Source organism: Equus caballus, chromosome 1 (assembly GCF_041296265.1).
Source record: "Equus caballus isolate H_3958 breed thoroughbred chromosome 1, TB-T2T, whole genome shotgun sequence".
Taxonomy (NCBI): Eukaryota; Metazoa; Chordata; class Mammalia; order Perissodactyla; family Equidae; genus Equus; species Equus caballus.
Genome location: NC_091684.1, coordinates 87215730 through 87236401, shown reverse-complemented (window position 1 = coordinate 87236401; position 20672 = coordinate 87215730). Strand labels below are relative to the sequence as shown.

General features: G+C 38.4%; 1 protein-coding gene across 3 annotated transcripts in view; it reads right to left on the bottom strand.

The window, feature by feature from the left end:
• The window catches only part of LYST (lysosomal trafficking regulator), a 180101-nt gene that overhangs the window by 154844 nt on the left and 4585 nt on the right, over positions 1–20672 (bottom strand). For 2 of the 3 annotated variants that reach the window (XM_023634282.2, XM_023635402.2), the window contains exon 2: positions 1300–1390. The gene's annotated coding sequence lies outside the window, so the exon portion shown is untranslated. Of the gene's footprint in view, positions 1–1299; positions 1391–20672 lie in introns of those variants that run through there. The other variant, NM_001308950.2, reaches the window with a different exon arrangement.

Sequence of the window (20672 nt, the reverse complement as noted above, 5' to 3'; positions counted from 1 at the left end):
GTCTGCACCTGGGATCCGAACCGGTGAACCCAGGGCCGCCTGAAGCAGAACATGCACACTTAACCACTGAGCCACTGGGCTGGCCCCTCTCTTACTCTTTTTAACAGCTGCATGGCATCCGCTGCATGTATATATTACATATATTTCATTATACAGATGTAGCAAATCTCCCATTGTTGAATATTTAGGTTATTTCTATTTTTTTATTATTATAAACAAAGCTGTAATGGACATCCTCATACTACTTGCACATTTATCCTATTATTTCCTTGAAGTAGAAAGTGCTGTTACTTCATATAATAGGTTTTACATATTTCTTGTTAGGTTTATTCCAAGGTATTTTATAGTTTTCACCATTATTCTGAATGGGATTTTGTTTTCCACTATATATTCTAACTAGGATAGAAAACTGGTATATAGGAGGCATAAAGGAAGTAGATTTATTTTGATATTTCCAAATTTAATCATATATCCAAACTTCTTACCGAACTCTTTTGATTTTCTGGGAATTTCCAGATATAAAACCCTACCATCTACAAATAACAAAACTTTTGAATTTTCCTATCCAATATTCACACAGTTTCTATTCTTCTGTCTAACTGCATTAGAACAACATTGGTAGGGGTGATGGGGCACATTTTTGCTTTGCACATTAAGAAATACTCATTTCATCCTTCTCATCTAATAGGAATGCTGAATTTGAATGCCTTTCAGCCATTCTGGATGCCAAGTGAAAAGATGATTGCATGGTATTTTTAAAAGATTTATTTGAATATTTCAAATACCCAGAAAAGTACAAAGAACATATAACATGAGGTTATAGCCAATACTCAGATCCAGTAAGTATTAGCATTGTGCTATGTTTAGGTCAGTGTGTGCGTGTGCGTGTATAAAGAAATCAGACCTTTCAGTACAGCAAAGTCAGACCCCACCCACACCTCTTCACCCTCCCTACTTGGTGTTTGTCATTTCCATACATATTTTTATAATTTTTATATGTTTATAGCCATAAAAATATTCAGTATGGCTTTAGTTATTTTAAAATTTATATAAATAGTATACTATATGTATCTTTTTATAACTTTGCTTTTCCCTCTCAACATTAAGTTCATTCCTTTAAACCATTGTGCAATATGCCATTATATGAATAAACCACAATTTATATATCCATCTCTACTAATGGAAAGTTTCGTTGTTTTTACTTTGGGGTTTAATTCATGTCATATAACTATGTCATTTCAAAGCCTTAGACTGAACTAAGTATTCTGACTCCTAATATTTATTACATTAAATACTTACCAATCTTTCAACACTTCTGTAACATTTAGAGTCTTTATAATTTGAGCTCTTGAACTAGATGAAACAAATAATTCTTAGAATAAAGCTTCAACTGCAAAGAAAAAAAAGACAAACATATTAATGGCAATAGTAAAACACAAATAATTTTAACAAATAAAGTTCTGACATAAAAACCAGTGGCCAGTCTATTTGATGTATGAAACAGCCAACAAAATTTTTGAATCTCAAGAGCACACTAAAAAATGCCTATAGCTTCAAGAATGGAATCTTGAGAGCAGGAGTCTGGGAACATATTTATCTCAACAAGGCAACTTGATTGTAGCTCCCTACCCCTCCTCTCCCAACTCCTAACTTACAACCTCGAGGTAAATCACCAGTTAACTACAAAGGAAGGAAATTCAGTCTTTTCAACACTGGAATCTGGCAGGCAGTGGAATATCTTCTACATACTATGGGACAGAGAAGTTATTACTCTCCTGTAAGAGTGAAAGATATTTGAAGATACACACAAACTCAGAAAACACTAACAAACAATGAATAAACCACCACCAAATTTTATATCCTGGTTGAATTTTTTACATGAATTAATCTTTTGTGTACAATACAATGAAGGCTATTTCTAGAATCTGTTATGTGTGCCAGTAGAGTTGATTCTGACTCCTAGCATCCCTGTGTACAGGAGAGCAGAACCCTGCCTGGTCTGTTGCACCGTCGCCTCACCTTCTGGCGCTATATCAGACAATGTCCTAATGCTATTCACAGGGTTTTCATGGCCAATTTTTTCCTAAGTGGGTGGCTTGGTCCTTCTTCCTAGTTTGTCTTAGTCTGGAAGCTCTGTGGAAACCTGTCCACCATGGGTGACCCTGCTGGTATTTGAATAACTGGCGGCATAGCTTTCAGCATCACAGCAACAGGCAGCTGCCACAGAGTCATAACAGACAGACAGTGATGTGGTTCCTTGACCGGGAAACGAATCTGGGCTGTGAATCTTAACCACTAGACCACCAATTTTCTAGAATAGTAAGTAAAGGATAAATTCCTACTTCTGGGATAGCAACAAGTTGCTTCTCTTTAGTTAGCTATTTCCCCCTTCTCTATAGTTCTTACCAGGCAGAGGCACGCAAAATATTTTATTACAGTTATAAGGCAAACATGAAGGTTTACTTTGAACCACAGTTTTTTAATCAGAATGATCTTTAATTGCTTCAAAATGCTCAAATCCAGAGAACTGTCTTCAATTCCTTTCAGTACTTGTATCACACTATTCTAGGCACTTGAGGATAAAGTAGGCAGGAAATCCGACACAGCTGCTATTAGACCACACAAGGCTTCGTGTGAATTAGGAAAAAACACCTCTTCCCAGGCTGGTGCAGCCCCACATCAGGCACACAGCTATCAAAGCGCAGGCTCGATTTCAGTCCCACAAGGCCACTCTGCTGGACAAGCACCAGTGGCCAGTGCATCAACTGCTCAACCAAATGGAACATCCCTAGAATGGAGTCTCATTACACCTTCTACACCGGCACCTGCTGCCTCCTCAGCTAATCAAAATCATCCATATATTTTTACCTCTAAAATTATGGAAGGGGAAATTATCAATCAAATTATGAGCATAAAGACGGTATCATATTGATTGCTCTGACTACTAGCACCCTCTAGCTTGGACTACTATCAGCTGGAGACATCTATCTTGGGATGCTACAATGATTCCAGCTAACTCAGCGCAGCCATTACAATTGAAAGCTTGCAGACAACTGGATCCTTCTGTTTTTCTCTCTCATTGAGGGACATTTGCAGGCCAAGCTGAGGCATTTCTCTAATGCTCTTAAACTGGCAAGGCTTCCTTATCTCTGTATTTTGCAAAGCCCAGCTTGGATATCCATGGAGTTTCACTCTACCCAAGATCACAGTTCTATCTGCCAGGATAGTCAGCTTAGCGCTCCTTACTCTGCCATCACTCTCTATACATAGCCGTATTCTAATTTTTATCACCCTATATTATACCAAGTGCCCATAAAATCTGGAAATACAGTTTTTAATAGATTGAAGATTCTTTAGGGCATTATATATATTCGCCTCTGTTTCCAAAACACAGGGACACTCTGTAGTTACTTATCTATATGACTGTATTACCTGCTAGGTCACAAGTTTCTTAAGGCCAGGGACTCTGCCTTATTACTTTTTGCATTTTATAGCTACAATGCCAGATTGAAAAATCATTATTATTACTATAATTTTCAACTGCTAATACAACTATTGTTATAATGTCATAACAAATAAAACTTGCTTCCAACAATATTACCAAAACTTTTTCTTCTTTTTCTTCTTCTTCTTTTTTTTTTTTTTGGAGGAAGATTAGCCCTCAGCTAACTACTGCCAGTCCTCCTCTTTTTGCTGAGGAAGCCTGGCTCTGAGCTAACATCCGTGCCCATCTTCCTCTAGTTTATACGTGGGACGCCTACCACAGCATGGCTGCCAAGCAGTGCCATGTCCGCACCCGGGATCCGAACCAGCGAACCCCGGGCCACCGAGAAGCGGAACGGGCAAACTTAACCGCTGCGCCACCGGGCCGGCCCCTTCTTCTTCTTCTTTTTTTTTTTTTTGCTGAGGAAGATAAGCCCTGAGCTAACATCCATTCCAATCTTCCTCCACTTTATATGTGGGTTTCTGCCACAGCATGGCTGACAAGTGGTACAGGTCCATGGCCAGGATCCGAACCCAAGCCACCAAAGGAGAGTGCACTGAACTCAACCACTATGCCATGAGCCCAGTGCCCCCAAATTTTTGTATTCTTAAAATTTACCATATATGAAAAGCATAATAACTAAATACCTATCATGATATAAACCACCTTCTCAGAAAAATAGATTTCATTTTCTCTAATACTGGTGACTGGTAAAGGATAAAACATGAATGGCAAAAACAAAAAGCAAAAAACTGACAATGTATTAGCTACACCACCTAGTTTTATGTCATCAGAAATTGCATCAATATGACATTTAATTCAACAAATGTTTACTGAACATTTAGTATATGCCAGCTACTATTTTTTGCACTGGGGACAGAGAAAAAATAAAATCCCTACCCCTCATGGTTTCTAGTGGGGTAGAGACAGATGAAAAACAAACATTGTAATGTCAGGCAGTGGTAAGTGTTATGAAAATAAAGGAGAACAGAAGAAGGGTACAGAGTGACAGAGTGCTATTTTAGATAGGGTGGACAAGAAATATCTGAAGAGGTGATATCTGAGCAAAAATCTGAATGAAGTAAGAAAATGGGCCTTGTGGGTATCCAAGAAGAGTATTCCTGGGCTTTGAGATTAGCACATGTTTGGCGCATTGGATACTGAGTGCAAAAGAAAAAGAGAAGTTAAAAATTACTACAAAGAGTGAGAAAAGGCACTCACTCCTACTTCTCAGTGACTGAAGTAAGGTGTGGAAAGAGGAAATAGAAGTGTTCCCCTGGAACTGTTTCTCCCTAAGAAAGGAAGTCTCCTTCCTGCCCACCCTTCCCTCCCCTAACCAAAAAAAAGACCACAAGGTTTTTAAAGGCTGTGTGAAGAACAGCACTATCCACTTATAGGTAAGACTTACAGAAGAGCAGGATGGGAGGGAAAATAAGGTTCTGTTTTAGCCATGTTAACTTTGACAGGTGTCTGGAAACCAAGTAAGCATTTGTATATACCAAATTGGAGTTCAGGGGAGGCTGGAACTAGTGAATCAATTTGGAAGTTATCAGCATATAGATGTATTTTAATGGGACTAGAAGGATGAAATAACCCTGAGCAGTGCTGTCCAATAGAATGTTCCACAATGATAGAACTGTGGCTAGTGGCTAAAGTCTGAAGAGTGGGGACATAGAGAATGAGTATAAATGGAGCAGAGAAGAGATTCTAGGACTGAGCCTTGGGCTTAGCGTCATCAAGTCAGGGAGAGGAGGAGAATCCACCATAGAAGACCGAGAAGGAACAAGTAAGGCAGAATAAAAATCAAGAGAGTGGGGCCTCTCAGAAACCAAGTGAAGAAAGCTTGAAACAGGAAATATTGCTGAGAGGTTGAGTAAGACGAAGACTGGGAACTGGCCACTGGATTTAGAAACATCGAAGTTACTGACAAACCTGTCCAAGACTTGTAGTCTCAGTGGAGTAGCAAAGAGTGGTGAGGAAATGGAGGCAAGGAGTTTAGACAGCTCTTTTGAGAAGTTCTGCCATGAAAGGTAGCAAGAATATGGGTGTTAGCTTGAAGGAGACTGGGATACGGGAGGTTTAAAAAGAGAGAGAGATTATAGCATGTTTGTATAGCATGTTTCTCCAACAGAGAAAGGAAAAATAGATGAAAAATTAGAATGAGAGGAGATAATTCCATGAACAAAGGGTAGGCAAAATAAAGAGTATCCAATGTATAAGATCTAGGAACAGTGACAGTTCATCTAAAGGAATACGAAGGATGACAGAGTACATGAGTACAGATGCAGGAAGATGAGTATATCTGGCAGTGAAAGGACCAAGGTTTGGATACTTCTATTTTCTCAGTGAAACAAACTGCAAGGTTACCAGCTGAGAGTGAGAAGTGGAAGCAGGTGTTAAACTGACGAGTGGAACAAGGTCAAAACCAGCAGCCCCTAAGAGACTTCCGAGAGGCTGACAATAAGTAACTAAGATTGAATTCTGTTGTTCCATAACGAACCCATGCTATAGTCCAATTCTCCATCATGTCTCCAAGACTAGAATGACAGAATAGATGATGTCAAATATATTATGGGAATCTAGAAATATTACAGCTGCAGCATTCACCTAATCGGTACATGTAGCATGCTTGCCTAAAGTGAAAACTGGGTTATCTGGAATGAATTATTCTTAGAAAACCCCATAACCTGACTGCTCATCTTTTCCTTATGTAAATATTTGCATATATTTAAAAATGATCTCTCGAATCTTTTGTGGAAGTAACATCAAGCTCACTAAGATCTATGGAATCTACATTCTTTTTTATAATTTTGGAAGTTTATTCCCCCACGGTCTTCTAAAAGTTTTCAAATTCACCGCAATTACTCAAAGATTACTAGTTCATCAGTAACATTAACAAATTTTCTCAGAACCTGAACCTGAGATGTGAACTCATTTAGAGCAGCCAGAGGTTCTGGTACAAACTCCTCCCCAATCTTGGGCTTAAATTTTCTCCTCTTAATATTCTTACTTACATCCTTATTAGTTGGTGTGTAGATCATTCTTCATGTCAGACAAGACAGAAAGAAAACAGAAGCTGAGAAGTTTCATTTACTCTCTGTATCCAATTATAAGGACAGTTTGTTTAAATGAATGTATTATTTGTTGTTTTCATTTTCTGCATATAAAATGTAAAAGGTCAGCCTTAACCTTTTTCAAAACCTCAGCTCATTATTCTCATAGGGTTGTGTTCCTCTTTTCTATGAGAGAGCTATATCTATATCCTTTTTTGTTTGTTTCATATCCCTCTTTCCTTCTTCCGCACATGTTATTTTTAAATTTGAGTTCACTTGGCCACTTTACCTACCCCTTTTTCTCACATACGATTTCCAATTGTTCGTTAAAGACTCTGTCTATGGCCACCTTAGAACCACTTTCCCTTTTGTGGCATCTCACCTATCTTTTCTTTGAAATTTAGGAACTCTTTATTCCCAATTCTCTATATTCCAGCTTTGCTTCATTCTCTTCTTCCTGTTATTATTTATTCATTTGGCTATCATTTGGCACTTTGTGCCAGACACTAAGAATACAAAATGTGGAAGTAATCTCAGTTTCTGCCCCCAAGAAGATCACATTATGATGGCAAAGGCAAACAATACACAGGGAATTGTGTACTGATAAGGGGCACTGAACCCAATTTCAGTGGTCAGGGAAGCTTCATGAAGGAGGCAATCTTTGAGAAAAGTTGAACAGGTAAAGGAAGAAAAGGAGGGAAGAAAGTCATTACAGACAGAAAGAGCAGCTCAAGTCAAATTTCTGAGAGAATTACAGTAAATTTGGTGTCAAAATGCAAAATGAGAAGCAGGAAAACAAGAATGGAAAGAGTAGTGGCCAAGGATAAATAAAATGATTTCCCAGTGGGCTGAGAGCTCAGTAGAGGCTGAAAACCATCAATTTCTGGTAGTATCAATTTTCCTGATATTTGAGATTCTCCAGCAGGATTCAGCTACTTTGATCTAATAGTAGGGAATGCAGATTGTATCACTGATCTAGAAATGGGAGTTTTGGTGGGTGGAGGCAGCAGAAGCACAAGTGGAACACAATCAAGGGTACAGGTGAGAAAACAATCCATGTGGTCAAAATGGGATACAGGCTGGACAGGAAAGAGAAGGAGGCCAGGCAAATGTTGATACACAGGAAAAATACAGGTAATCAATCCCTAGGAGACTGAAGAACAGAAAATGTGGGAAAGAAGGATCTTGGAATTTTTAGATTTCAGGAACAAGCAGTTCCAGATGATGACAACACCCAGAGTGTGACCCTGCAGGTAAGTGTCTGAAGTGAAGTGAAAGTTAAGGTCACTGCAGTTAAGTAACCATGAGGCTAGTTTTTCAGACAACAGATCATTGTAAGCACTTAAAATGAAAGCTCCTTGATGACAGAGATTTTGTCTGTTGCATTTACTGCTAAATCTGTAGCATCTAGAACAGTACATGGCTCATAGAAGGCATTCGGTCATTTGTTGAATTTGTTGAATGAATGACATGGCCTTTCTCTCAGGATTCCCATTATGTTCACTTGTCTAATTCAGCCCTCACAATGTGTCAAAATCAGGCTCAGAGTATCAGCTCCCTTGATTATTTCCCTTACCTTCTGGAAATGAAATGGTCAATAAAATAAGTCAACAGTGGCTCTGTTTTGATTGAGTGAGACTTCCCACAGACATGTGGACAACTGACTTTGATATCTTAGCTCTGTTCTGGTTCTGTGATTAATTTCCACAACCTATTACCCAAAAGATCACAGAATTAAGCCACCACCCTTAGTCTTGTGGATCTTCACACATTTATCTTCTTGACATACAGAACTACTACACCTGCCCCCTACACCAAGTCATTACTATCGATATTCTTCACTTTTAGACATTTTTTAATACCTTGTCACTTCTGTGTTTTAGTCAGTGCTACCATTGACATGACATCTACCATTGAAAATAAAATCTCAAGCTCAACAATAGGGCAAGAAGTGCTCCCTAGATCACCATGTTTCTTCCTCAAGAACTGTCAAACAGCCAGTGGGCATGGTGATAAGAAAGGAAGAATCCATTGTGCTACAGTTCCCTTTTTCAGTCATTCATTCATTCATTCAACTAATATTTCTTATTTATTCAATAAATATTTATTAATCTGCTTACTCATTCTATTTTCGCTAGTTTCTGAATCGGTTCTGAATAGTCAAATAGTTATCATTGTGACACTGGTGAAAACAAAGGGGGCAGATTGGGAATCTAGCAATTACTAGCCAGTCACATAGAGCTGTGTGAAGTCTGGCTGTCTTTTCTATACAATGTCTATCCCACCGAGTCGATATGTGGATCTTCAGAGATTCTCTAACAACATATAAACATTCTCGGTAAATGTCACAGTTCTCTTTAAAATGCTCAGCACCAGCTGAACACATTACAACGGAGAGTGCCATCTGGAGGAAGAAAGAGACCACTGCAGCCTCTCCTCACAGAACAGTTTGTGGGGAGGTGTTGATGTTCTGCTTTATGACGATGTAGTTTCCAAAGAGCTGTTCAAAATAAAAGCAGGGAGCAACTGTATATTTTGCCTTTTCCCTGCCTTGTGACTTCTCCGGAAAAGAAGCAATAAAGGGAAAACGACAAGAAAAAATGTTATAATAATGAACTTTATTCTTATAGCCTGATTAGAAGGCATACTTTTTTCCTCATCAAACAGTAACACCTGAGGGACTCAATTCCCAATCTCTCACCAAACGCCAAAAATCCTGGTAGACTCCAACTCAAAGTACTATGATATACTTGCCTAAATTTCTAAATTACAACAATATTAGAGAAATTACCACTGGAAACAATATTTTTCAAAAATATATTATGTGCCAAAAAGGAGGAGACTGCTATAAATCAGAGGACTATTTTGAGAACTAAACAAAATAATGTACAGAGTAATAAGTACTTAATAAATTCTGTTGAATCAGAATCTGCCACAATTTGAAGCAGAATTCCTGAAAATAGGCTTGATTGATATGGACTCTTAACTATGCTAAATCTCATCTCTCCAGAGTTCAATACATATTGATTATAGACTGATTAGTGACTTTCCCAATGATTTCATATATTCTTTGCAACACATCAGTAAAAATCAAAAAACCTTAGGAGAAAAAAATCACACTATTTATATCACTTCATAAATGACATGAATAAAGGAATGAACACAAACAAGTTAGGATCACACATTTTCACAATGGCAGAAACTTTAGACATCATATTCTCCAATCCTACATTCTACACGTGACAAAAACTGAAGCCCATAGGTCCAAAGTCCCATGGTTAGGTTCCATGACAGTTGTCTTGGAGTTATATGTTTTTGGAGCTAATTAGTTAGAACTAAAATAACCAAGTTTAGAAGAGACAGCCTTTCTATTAGGTCAATTAAAAATTAGACAACAGGCAAGGAAGTTTCCTTAACATTAAATACCATCTCTAAATGTCATCCAGAACCTTTACTCAAGTTCACCTGCAATCTGTACACTTGGAAACAAGATTTAAAAATCTCTCTCTAGGGGCCAGCCCGGTGGCTGAGTGGTTAAAGTTCTGTACACTCTGCTTTGGCAGCCCAGAGTTTTTGGGTTCGGATCCCAGGTGTGGACCTACTCCACTCATCAGCCATGCATGGAGGCGTCCCACATACAAAGTAGAGGACGACTGGCACAGATGTTAGCTCAGTGCTAATCTTCCTCAAGCACAAAAAGAGGAGGATTGGAAACAGATGTTAGCTCAGGGCGAATCTTCCTCACAAAAAAAAAAGGAAAGAAAAGAAAAGAAAAGAAAAATCTCTCTCTCTACAAACTTTCGTAACTATAACTATATACACAGAGCTATATGTTTGAAATGCAGGAAACTTGGGTGGGGGAGGAGAGAAGAGACTATGACCTGACCTTGTTCAGACTAACAGAATTCTAAGGAATAAGCTAGTTAAGGCACATGAGCTGAATTAAATTATACAATATTTAAGCAAGCAAATATCTGTTAATCTGAGCTTTACCTTGTAAATTTTTGGTCATACTAGATGTGTTAAACAATAACCACTAGAATAATTCCCCAACTACACATTTAAAACAGAAAGTTCGCTAGGATACTATTTGCATACCACATTTTTTTATTAACATAAGGATGTTTACAACCTATGCTATAGTGGATAATAAATATTCTCTTGAGAAAACTGAAGTAAAATTTGATAGTCATTGAAAATGAAAAATTAAAATATATTTTAATGGGTGTTTTAACAAAATTTTGGACTTTAAAATGCGGATTAGGGAAGGATATGACACCTTAACAAAGTTCTAAATTAAATAATTGAATGAGAGAATCCATAAAAACCACTTTAGCAATAAGACAAATGGTTTCACAAATTAAAAACTTCCACAAGACAAATCACAACCCCCTAATTACTGATAATTCACCATACTTGGAGGGATGTTCAACTTTCATTGAACCAATTAACTTCAAAAGAACTCACAACAGTCGTTTAGATGATAGCAGTTGTTTAGAGCTCAGGCCCTTCTTGACAAACACTGAACCTGATTTTCTGAATTCTGCACTAAAGAACTTCCGAATGGAAGTCAGGATGTCACACATCCTTATGAAGTTTGCATTGTGGTCTCCAGTTCCTTGGGCACTAATGTGGCATCACGAAGGAAATGTCGTTAAGGCTTTGAACTCCAGAGCCCATGGAGTCTGAGTAATACATGCCCCCATGGGAAAATGAATTCAGAGTTCCACCTTCGATTACTAGCAACACATTTCTACCCCACCCTCCCCCAGCACCCTGCCTATCAGGCAAGGGGAGAGGGGATTCCCACGCCTTCAAGCCATTTGCGGTGGCCACGATGATCTGGGCAAGGGCTCCAAAAGTAGGGCAGCAGCATGTGAGGCAAAGAGTAAGCCAGTTAAGCTTCATGAGGCAATCTGCACTTCCCCAGACCTTCTTCCCAGGGTTCTCTCACAAGGCCACATTCAGGTATAGTGTAACCTAAAACAGCCTGGAGAAGAAGAGCCCTATGGATAAAAACACTTCATATAACATTGTCTGTAAGGGCAAATCATTTACGTTCTAAACAACCACCTTAGAAATGAACCTTCAGAAGACAACCATTCATACGAAGTAGCTGCCATACTCAAAACGAAGTTTTTTCAATTACCATTGAAGTAAGTAACAAGTTCACTGCCAGTAAAGAAAAACAGCAGGGGAGTTTGCATTTCATGAATGATTTGATAATGAGAATCTATTCTGGAATCAACACTCACAAAGTTAAATGACCTTAGTACTTCCCTCAAAATTTTACAGATAAGAGGGGCTGGCCCCGTGGCTGAGTGGTTAAGTTCGCGTGCTCTGCTGCAGGCGGCCCAGTGTTTCGTTGGTTCAAATCCTGGGTGTGGACATGGCACTGCTCATTGAACCACGCTGAGGCAGCATCCCACATGCCACAACTAGAAGGACCCACAACGAAGAATATACAACTGTGTACTGGGGGGCTTTGGGAAGAAAAAGGAAAAAAATAAAATCTTTAAAAAGAAAAAAAATTTTACAGATAAGAAGCTTACAGGGGCCGGCCTCGTGGCCGAGTAGTTAAGTTCTCGAGCTCCGCTGCAGCGGCCCAGGGTTTCGCTGATTCGGATCCTGGACATGGACATGACACCTCTTGGCAAGCCATGCTGAAGTGGCGTCCCACATAGCACAACCAGAGGCCCTCACAACTAGAATATACAACTATGTACTGGGGGGTTTTGGGGAGAAGAAGAAGAAGGAAAAAAAAGATTGCCAACAGTTGCTAGCTCAGGTGTCAATCTTTAAAAAAAAAAAAAACTTTAAGGCAAATGGAGGTCAAGAGATTTCCCAAAAGTCACAGGACTTCATAGCTAGGTCCTCAGATTCCTACCCAATATTCTTCTTAGTACTGCATGAAGTTTTTGAGAGCCTTCTCTCAGCTAAACTACTTTCCGAAAGCTATGTGTCAGAGCAGTTTAGTGGTGAGGTCTGGGACTGACGTAATGGTAAGCAGGCAGTGATCCCGCCTCTCTGTCCCACACTGTTACACCCCTCCAGGCGATACAGCCTGCCACCCCAAACTTCTCAAGGTGTTCCACTGCTTCACATTATATTTTCCTGTATGTTTTCACATTTCTCGTTTACATCAAGAAGTAAATGAATTGGAAAAAAAAGATTCTGCTCCTCCTAGAAAGAAGTGCTTACATTTTAACAAGAAGTAACACTTTCAGCTCTAACTGGAATTGCAACACAAAAGGAGTAAAAGTTGACTCTGACCTAGATGTACCATATTAAAAATGTAGGACTATAATAATCCTTAGCCAGTAAATGTGGGGAAAAAACAGTTGTACTCTTTCTACTTTCATTCTATATTATGCATTTAGGCTAAACAAAATACAGAAATATGTTGAATGAAATATTTTCAATTTATGTAGAACTGTATGGGCTGTTCAAATAAAGAAACAATAAAATGAAAAAAGGGCAATGGTTTTGCGGGGGGAGAGGGGAGATCTAAGAAAGCAATGGCCCCAGAAAAGTGTACATACTATTTTTTTCATATTTCAGGGAGTTGACAAACACCACCACCTGCTTCCTTCCCCCTCCTCAAGCCCATGAAGACTTGGTTAACATTCTCCATTATAGTTGCCTTGAAACCTGTGACTGGCCCAGAGGGGAGAGGTCATCCTGGCTCCTCGTATGACAAAGCTGACGAGGAAATAAAGGAAACCCAGGCACAGTGTAGCAAGGTAGAATTGTAAAGGAAACTCAAAGGAAGTCACACCAAAATGTATCAAACTTAAGCCCTTCAACAAACAGTTCATTTTCCCTAAAACAAACAAATTGGGCAAGCAGATATCTGAGAAGAACCTACGTTTGGTCATAAGCACCATAAAAAAATGAAAATTCTGAGACGTTGGGCTTATAGCGAGGCTGCACCAAAGGAAACTATGAAGGCCCATCCAGGTAAATCATCTCCCCTGGCTTTATATCCCTGCCAGAAGGAATGTGCTATAAGTTTTATACTGAATGGCTTATCCATATTCAAAACAGATCTCTGGATTTTTATAGAATAATGATAATAATGATGATGATAAGAGCTAACACCTATGATGACTGATTATGACACATCAGGCACTAGAGTAAACGCTCTACTATAGCAGTCGGTTTAATCCTCATAACAATCTCATAAGTACAATTACATCCCTATTTGTCACATGTTTGGATCTGAAGCATACTGAGGTTAGGCAATTGCTCAAAGTCACAGAGCTACTAAGTGTCAGAGGCAGGAATCAGACCCAGGTAATCTCACTGTACTCTGTACATAAATTTCTATTCTTGAAAGCAAACATTGAGTCCTCCCTCCAACAAACCAATTCTTCCTTCCTCATTCCTGTTTCAGTTAATGGCCTCTATCCAGTCACTCAGGAGAGAAACCAGAATAGAACTTCATCTGGGACCTAGTCAATTCTTCCTTTGGCAGCTTGCTGGTTCATCCCTGCATAGCCTTGCTACTCGCTAAGTCTACGACCTAGGGTACCTGACCTCCTCTCTGTAAGCCTTAGTTACCTATAAAACCGAGTTTCTAAGAGAACTAACTTTATTGTGAAGACTAAAATTAAATGAGATGCATAGCATAGTGCACGGCAGATTGTAGGAAGATCAAGAATTATTAGCTATTATGATCATCACCTTGAATTTGGTCCTTCCCCTCTAACCTTATGCCTAAGCACACTCAGGCCCATTTCCTCTCACTTAAAATGCCAACAACCTCTTACTGGGTCAGTCTGCCTGGTCTATTTTCCATGCAATCTAAATTCTACTACTGCTAAAAATGTCACTCACATTCCTTAAAATCATAAATGACACTCCAATTCCTAGGGAATAAAATCCCAACTCCTTATTATGGTGCTATGCAATTCCCTCCACCATCTAACCTTTCTAATCTCTCAACACATCTCATATCACACTGTACTACCCCATAATTCCTCCTTAAGGTACACACTTTTTCAACATGATTTCACTATTTTTTTTTTAATCATGTGCTGCTGCTACAGAAATTCCCATTAACCCCCAATCAATTACTTTTCTACATGTCTCTACCTTAGGACTCACTACATTGTTATTACAGTATTGTATTATTTCTTTCCAAGCTAGACTATACTTTCCTCAAGAAGGGAAATTAGGCCTTAGTTGTTAAAAAAAAAAAAAAAAATTATTTGTGCCTAACACTGTGCCACAAATGGCAAAAGCTCAATAAATAAACACCAATTCACTTAATACTAACTTTGAAAATATTTAACATTCAAATTCCTTTAGGAAATCTCCCCAAGACTAAAACTCTGAGAAATAAATAGACACATTTACAAAAGCCTCTCTCCATTCCACAGCAAGCATTTAAGGTACTAAGGAAAATACTACAGAAACACCTAAAAGCCTTACCAAAATTTTTTTAGATTAAAAACAAACAACTTCAGCAATAAAATCTTGGATGTTTATTCTTCCTATGTTAAATATTATAATTTAGAATATACAGTTTAAAAGTTCTTTAAAATCAATTGTAGACATGATGGTTTTCCATACCTCCTAAAGGAACACTAAAAACACAGCTTGGAGCCTTATCCTGAATGTGAAATGAAAATAATAAAAATAATTTATATGGCAACACCATAATGATCAATATTTTTTAATATATATTTTGTATAAGGTAAAAGATTCTGCAAAGTAAGTTTCAGAAATACTAAACACAGATTTTTTTAATCTTTTTTTTTAATCTTTTTTTTTTTGAGGAAGATTCACCCTGAGCTAACATCTGCTGCCAATCCTCCTCTTTTTGCTGACGAAGACTGGCCCTGAACTCACATCCATGCCCATCTTCCTCAACTTTATACATGGGACACCTACCACAGCATGGCTTGCCAAGCGGTGCCATGCCTGCACCCAGGATCCGAACTGGCGAACCCCGGGCCACAGAAATGGAACGTGCAAGTTTAACCGCTGCGCCACCGGGCCAGCCCCTAAACACAGATATTTACAAGCTTTAAAGACACCTTGCAAGTATAGACAGTACTAGTTTCCTCTTATTCCTTCGTAATTCTTATAGACACAATGAAAACTAGCTTCTCTTTCAAAGAAAACAATTTAGTTGAGGCAGTCAGTTACAGACAAATGTGTTTACTGTTGCAAAACATTTCACATCAGAAAGATAACAGTGAGATCAAGCTGAGATCCGGTTGCTTAACCTATTGCTCCCTAACCATCCATGAAGATGGATAGTAGGAGAGAAGGTCATAGGGACTAGGAGTGATAGAGAACAGAAGTAAAAAAGGAAAATATATTAAACACTTTCCGAGAAAATGCATTTCAAATTCAACATATACTTAATATTTTTTCTACCACAATGGGGAGCATCACAATTTAGTTCCTATCACTGCGGTCTAAATGCAGACATATGTGAAGAAAAACGGTTACAGTTAAAAATGAATTACCAACTAGAAACAAACACTATCATTTCTATGTATGTGTACGGTATCTCTCGGCTATGAGATTACTTTCTTAAAATGCATTAAAATGTCCAGAGGTTGGTGGTATAGTAGAAAGTATACTAGACTAAAAGTCAAGAAACTCAGTTTTCTGTTTTGCCTCAAACTCTCTTCAGGATCTCAGGCAAAGTGCTTAATCTTTCTGATCCCCATTCTTCTTACACATACCAAAACAAAAACAAAAACAAAAACAAAACTAGAGCATCTCTAAATGTCTTTTAGGCTGTGAACTTTATGACAGTACAACATTCAGAAAACAGTAATATAGTAATACTAAGCATCAAGATTAAGATTAAAATTACACATTCTAAATGTTTCCTTAAATTTTGCATAATCAGGTTTTGTCAAAACTACCTTACTGAAATTCTGTTTTTTAAAAATAAGCTGAAGAGAAAATAAAGATATTTCAGTAGTGTGGAACGTATGACTTAGAAATAGTCTCCAAAATATTTAAACAAGGCTAACAGAGAAAAAACTTCAAGAATAGTTGTCAGCACTACTGTCTTTAGAAGCATCTTTAAGAGGAAATCCAGAAAATGACAAAGGATTTTAATTTTTAATAAACTCTAAATCATAATGCATTAAAGGTTCAACAAAATCTAGACAAGTAAATATTAAAGAGTAGTATAAGAGCAAGCTGATGGATATAAGCAGCTGTCCTACAGTTACACCAGTAAAATCTCCTTTTACCATTGGTCAGGATACACTGAATTCTGCACTTCAATGAATGAATGCCCACAAGCAATAACAATGAATGCATTTTATGAACTGATAAATAAGTTTTGTTGCCCTTTCAAATAAGCCACATTACTATAATAAAAGAGGAAATCATTCTTACCATTGTTTTAATTTTGTACTCATCTAAACTAAGTATAATAATTATGTTGTTGAAATAATATGTATGCAATTATGACTATTCTTCCATCTAAGCAACTCAAACAAGTGAACAAGAACTAACAAAAATTCCATTGTAGCAAATTACAATCAGAGCAATCTTAAAGAGGAAAAAGAAAGGAAAAAAATTAATATACTATCACTGGTCTTTAAAAGTTCATAATACTAAAACAAGCAGAAAGATTTGATTTCACTTATGCTAAATAAATAGAAGTTACTAAAAAAGTAAATTCAGCCAAGAATCAAACACTACTACAACAGAAAATTTAAATATACTTAACCAGAAAATATTTCCAATGTACAAAGACACAGGTAACTTAAAAAAAAAAAAAAGTATAAGAAATCCCTAGAAAGTAGTAAACCATCCCAATAACAATTGTGGGTGTGGAACATGGTTAAACCATTCCCCCAAAAAAGTTTAAAAGTAGAGGAAAAAATAGAATCCTAGGGTTAGTCCACAATCTAGATGTCACTTTCCAATATTTCACCCAAATTAGGAATTCTCTCTTTTCAATCAACTCTTCCCACCCATTCCAGCTTCCGACAAATTGTAGTTATTATGAAGTTCCTCTTACTTTCAGTCTTTCAATGACAACAAAATTACTGACTAGACATTACCAGGAGGCAGTGGTTGGACTTACAGCTCTCTCTTAGTTTTTAACCCCTCATCTCCAATGGCTTCTTCACTGCCTAAATTTAAAAAGAAAAAAAAAATCCTGTTGCCACCCTCCTCTTTCAAGATTACCAGGGGAGTCTATACCAGAAGCGGTCTTCCCGCCTCCACTCCCCTCTCTGTGCACTGCAGTCTGCCTTCTGCCCATACTACTCTACCGAAACTACTCAGGCCACTACCAACAATAACCTTCTAAGCGCCAAATCCAATCTAATGGACACGTTCCAGTCCTTATCTTATTTGACCTCTCTGAGGAACACGAAGCAAATGAGGCTATTAATCATTCATTTCTTAAATCTCTCTTCTCTCTTGACTTGTGAGATGCCAAATCTCTTGGTTTTCCTCCTACTCCTCTGACCACTCCTTCTCAGTCTCCTTGGCTGGATTCTTCTTTGCCAGCTCCTTCATGTTGGTGAGCCTCTGGATTCTCTCCCCCCCCTCACTTCCCTTTCTTCATGTTCTTCTTTGATGATCTCATCCACTTGTAAGGTTTCAAGTATCATCTATATGTTAACGGCTTTCAAATCTTCATCTAAAGATGCATCCAGAACTTCCTTCAAATCTCCAGACCCTTATAAAACGAGACATACCCAGAACATTTCAGGCCAGTACCACGGGGCTAGAGGGAATAATCTTAGGCTAATAAGCTCCATTTACGTCCCTCTAATTTAGGGTTCAGTTCATTCCTTCTCAGCCTCCACAACCTCTTTCTGAAGTGACAGCTCCTCTGGTTACCTATCACTAATATGACTAACCATCTCCACTTGCCTGGGACAGTCCTGGTTTATGCCCGTTTTCCCAGAGTAACTATTACTGAAATTAATAGCTTCATTTTCAAAATAACAACTGTTTGGTCAATAAACTATATGATCACCCTACCTGCCCACCCATCCTTCTCCCTCCCTGGATTCTTTACTCCCTACTTTTAGAAACCCTAGTTCTATTACTAGGAAACTTTCCCATATCCTCTACATTCACACAGAGGGATCACTTCATCTCCTCCTCTTAAAAAATCACTATATACACCCAGATCCCAGCCCAGGAAGACAAGTCAGTGTTATTCGGGTTTCCAAAGGTGACTTGGGCATCATTATTATCCCATTGTCTCCACTTTTTTTTTTTTTTTTGAGGAAGATTAGCCTGGAGCTAACTGCTGCCGATCCTCCTCATTTGTTGAGGAAAACTGGCCCTGAGCTAACATCCCTGTCCATCTTCCTCTACTTTTCTTATATGTGGGACGCCTACCACAGCATGGGTGCCAAGCTGTGCCAAGTCCGCACCCAGGATCCGAACCGGCGAACCCTGCGCTGCCAAAGCAGAACGTGCACACTTAACCGCTGCACCACCGGGCTGGCCCCCCGTTTTATCCACTTCTAAGGCTATATTATATATTTATAGTTGTCACCTATTGACCTTGGAGTCATTCATCTCCATTTACTGAGAACTTTTTGTCATACAACTCTGTCTTCCTCTCCACACAAGATCTATTGTTCTGGGGGCTTTACTATCTGTAATAACAATTAATCTCAGCATACTAGGATTTAGAGCTCTTTGACTTCATCTTCTTCAGTGACCCCTACTTGGCAGAAGGCTAGCTTGGTTTAGTAGTAGGGCATAAGGGCTTTGGGGCTAGAAAGACTCAAGTACTTCCCAGCTGTGTGCCTTGGGGAAAGTTACTTAACCTCACTGAGCCCCAGTTTTCTCATTTGTAAAATGGAGAAGCTAACATGTGCCTTACAGAATAATTGTGAAAAATAAGTACGATAATCTATGGAAAGCATTTAATATAGTGACTAGTAAAGTACTCAATGAATAGTAGCTTTTACTAATATTACTATTGTAATTAATACCATTAATCTTGGCTACCCACCATCATTGGTCATATCCTGGCCTTTATCATCACCTGCAATTTTTCCAACTCCACAGTCTTAAATTTACGACTCTCACATCCCATGTGCCTATTTTCCCATCTCTAGTACTCCTTTACTTCCTTTACTCGGCTTACTCACTGAGATTCTTCACATTCTTCCTTCTCCACATTTATCAGCCCCATCTTGGCTTGGCTTTCTTCCTTAATCAAGCAGGATACTATGGTTCAGCCTTTCAATTTCTTGATTCATACCACCACCCTACCCAAGTTCTCCATCCTACCTTCCCTTCCAATCCCTACCCAGGTTCAGCCTATTTGCTTTCTGTACTGTTATAAAGAGCTGCTGGAGAAAGCTGCTTAACTATTCTGATTGGCCTCTTTCTACATTTGTGACTTCAAGGGTGTTTATCACTATTCAGCAATTAGGTCATTGTCCCTGGTCAAGTCCCTTTTCCAATCACAATAGTAACTTTTCTTTTCCCCTCAAACACACCTCAACCCATGCTCTTCCTTCTCAATCTCAGCAGATAACCTTGCTTCATGGAGACAAGAGATGCCATCCTGGATACTTATTTATAGTGTACCTATTCCCTATTTCCTTTTCTTTTTTAAATAGGAAGATGCATCACCGCTCTTCTTCAAGGTAACCCTTTCACCTATGCTCTTGTTCCCAACCTTTCTATTTCCTCAGAGATTATGTCTGATTATCTCCTTTCACTTGTGGCTTCAATTTTCTTTCCTCTTCAATGGCCCCTTTCCCTCAGTCCAGTTAAGTGTCCCTGAGTCTACCATCTTTAAAGAAAAAGAAACCTTCCCTGATCACATCTCCCCACTCAAGCTTCCACCCACTGTCCTCCTTTCCTTACCAAAAGTATTTGAAAGAATATATTTACTAAATGAATGAAGATTTTTAAAATTTGTTCCAGACTTCTCTCCCAAGTTCCAGACCTATATATTTTCAAAAATTTAATTATGTCTGAGTCAGTTCCAACAAAGAAAATATAACAACTATTTCCACCAAAGTGGTGTGAACTGATGAATTTCATGTCTCCAAATCTACTTCTCCAACTGTATTTTTAAAATTAAGACCAATTACCAGCATCACCATTCACCCAGATAATGTAGAATCCTTAAAGCCCACTTTGATCCCTCCCTCATCTTT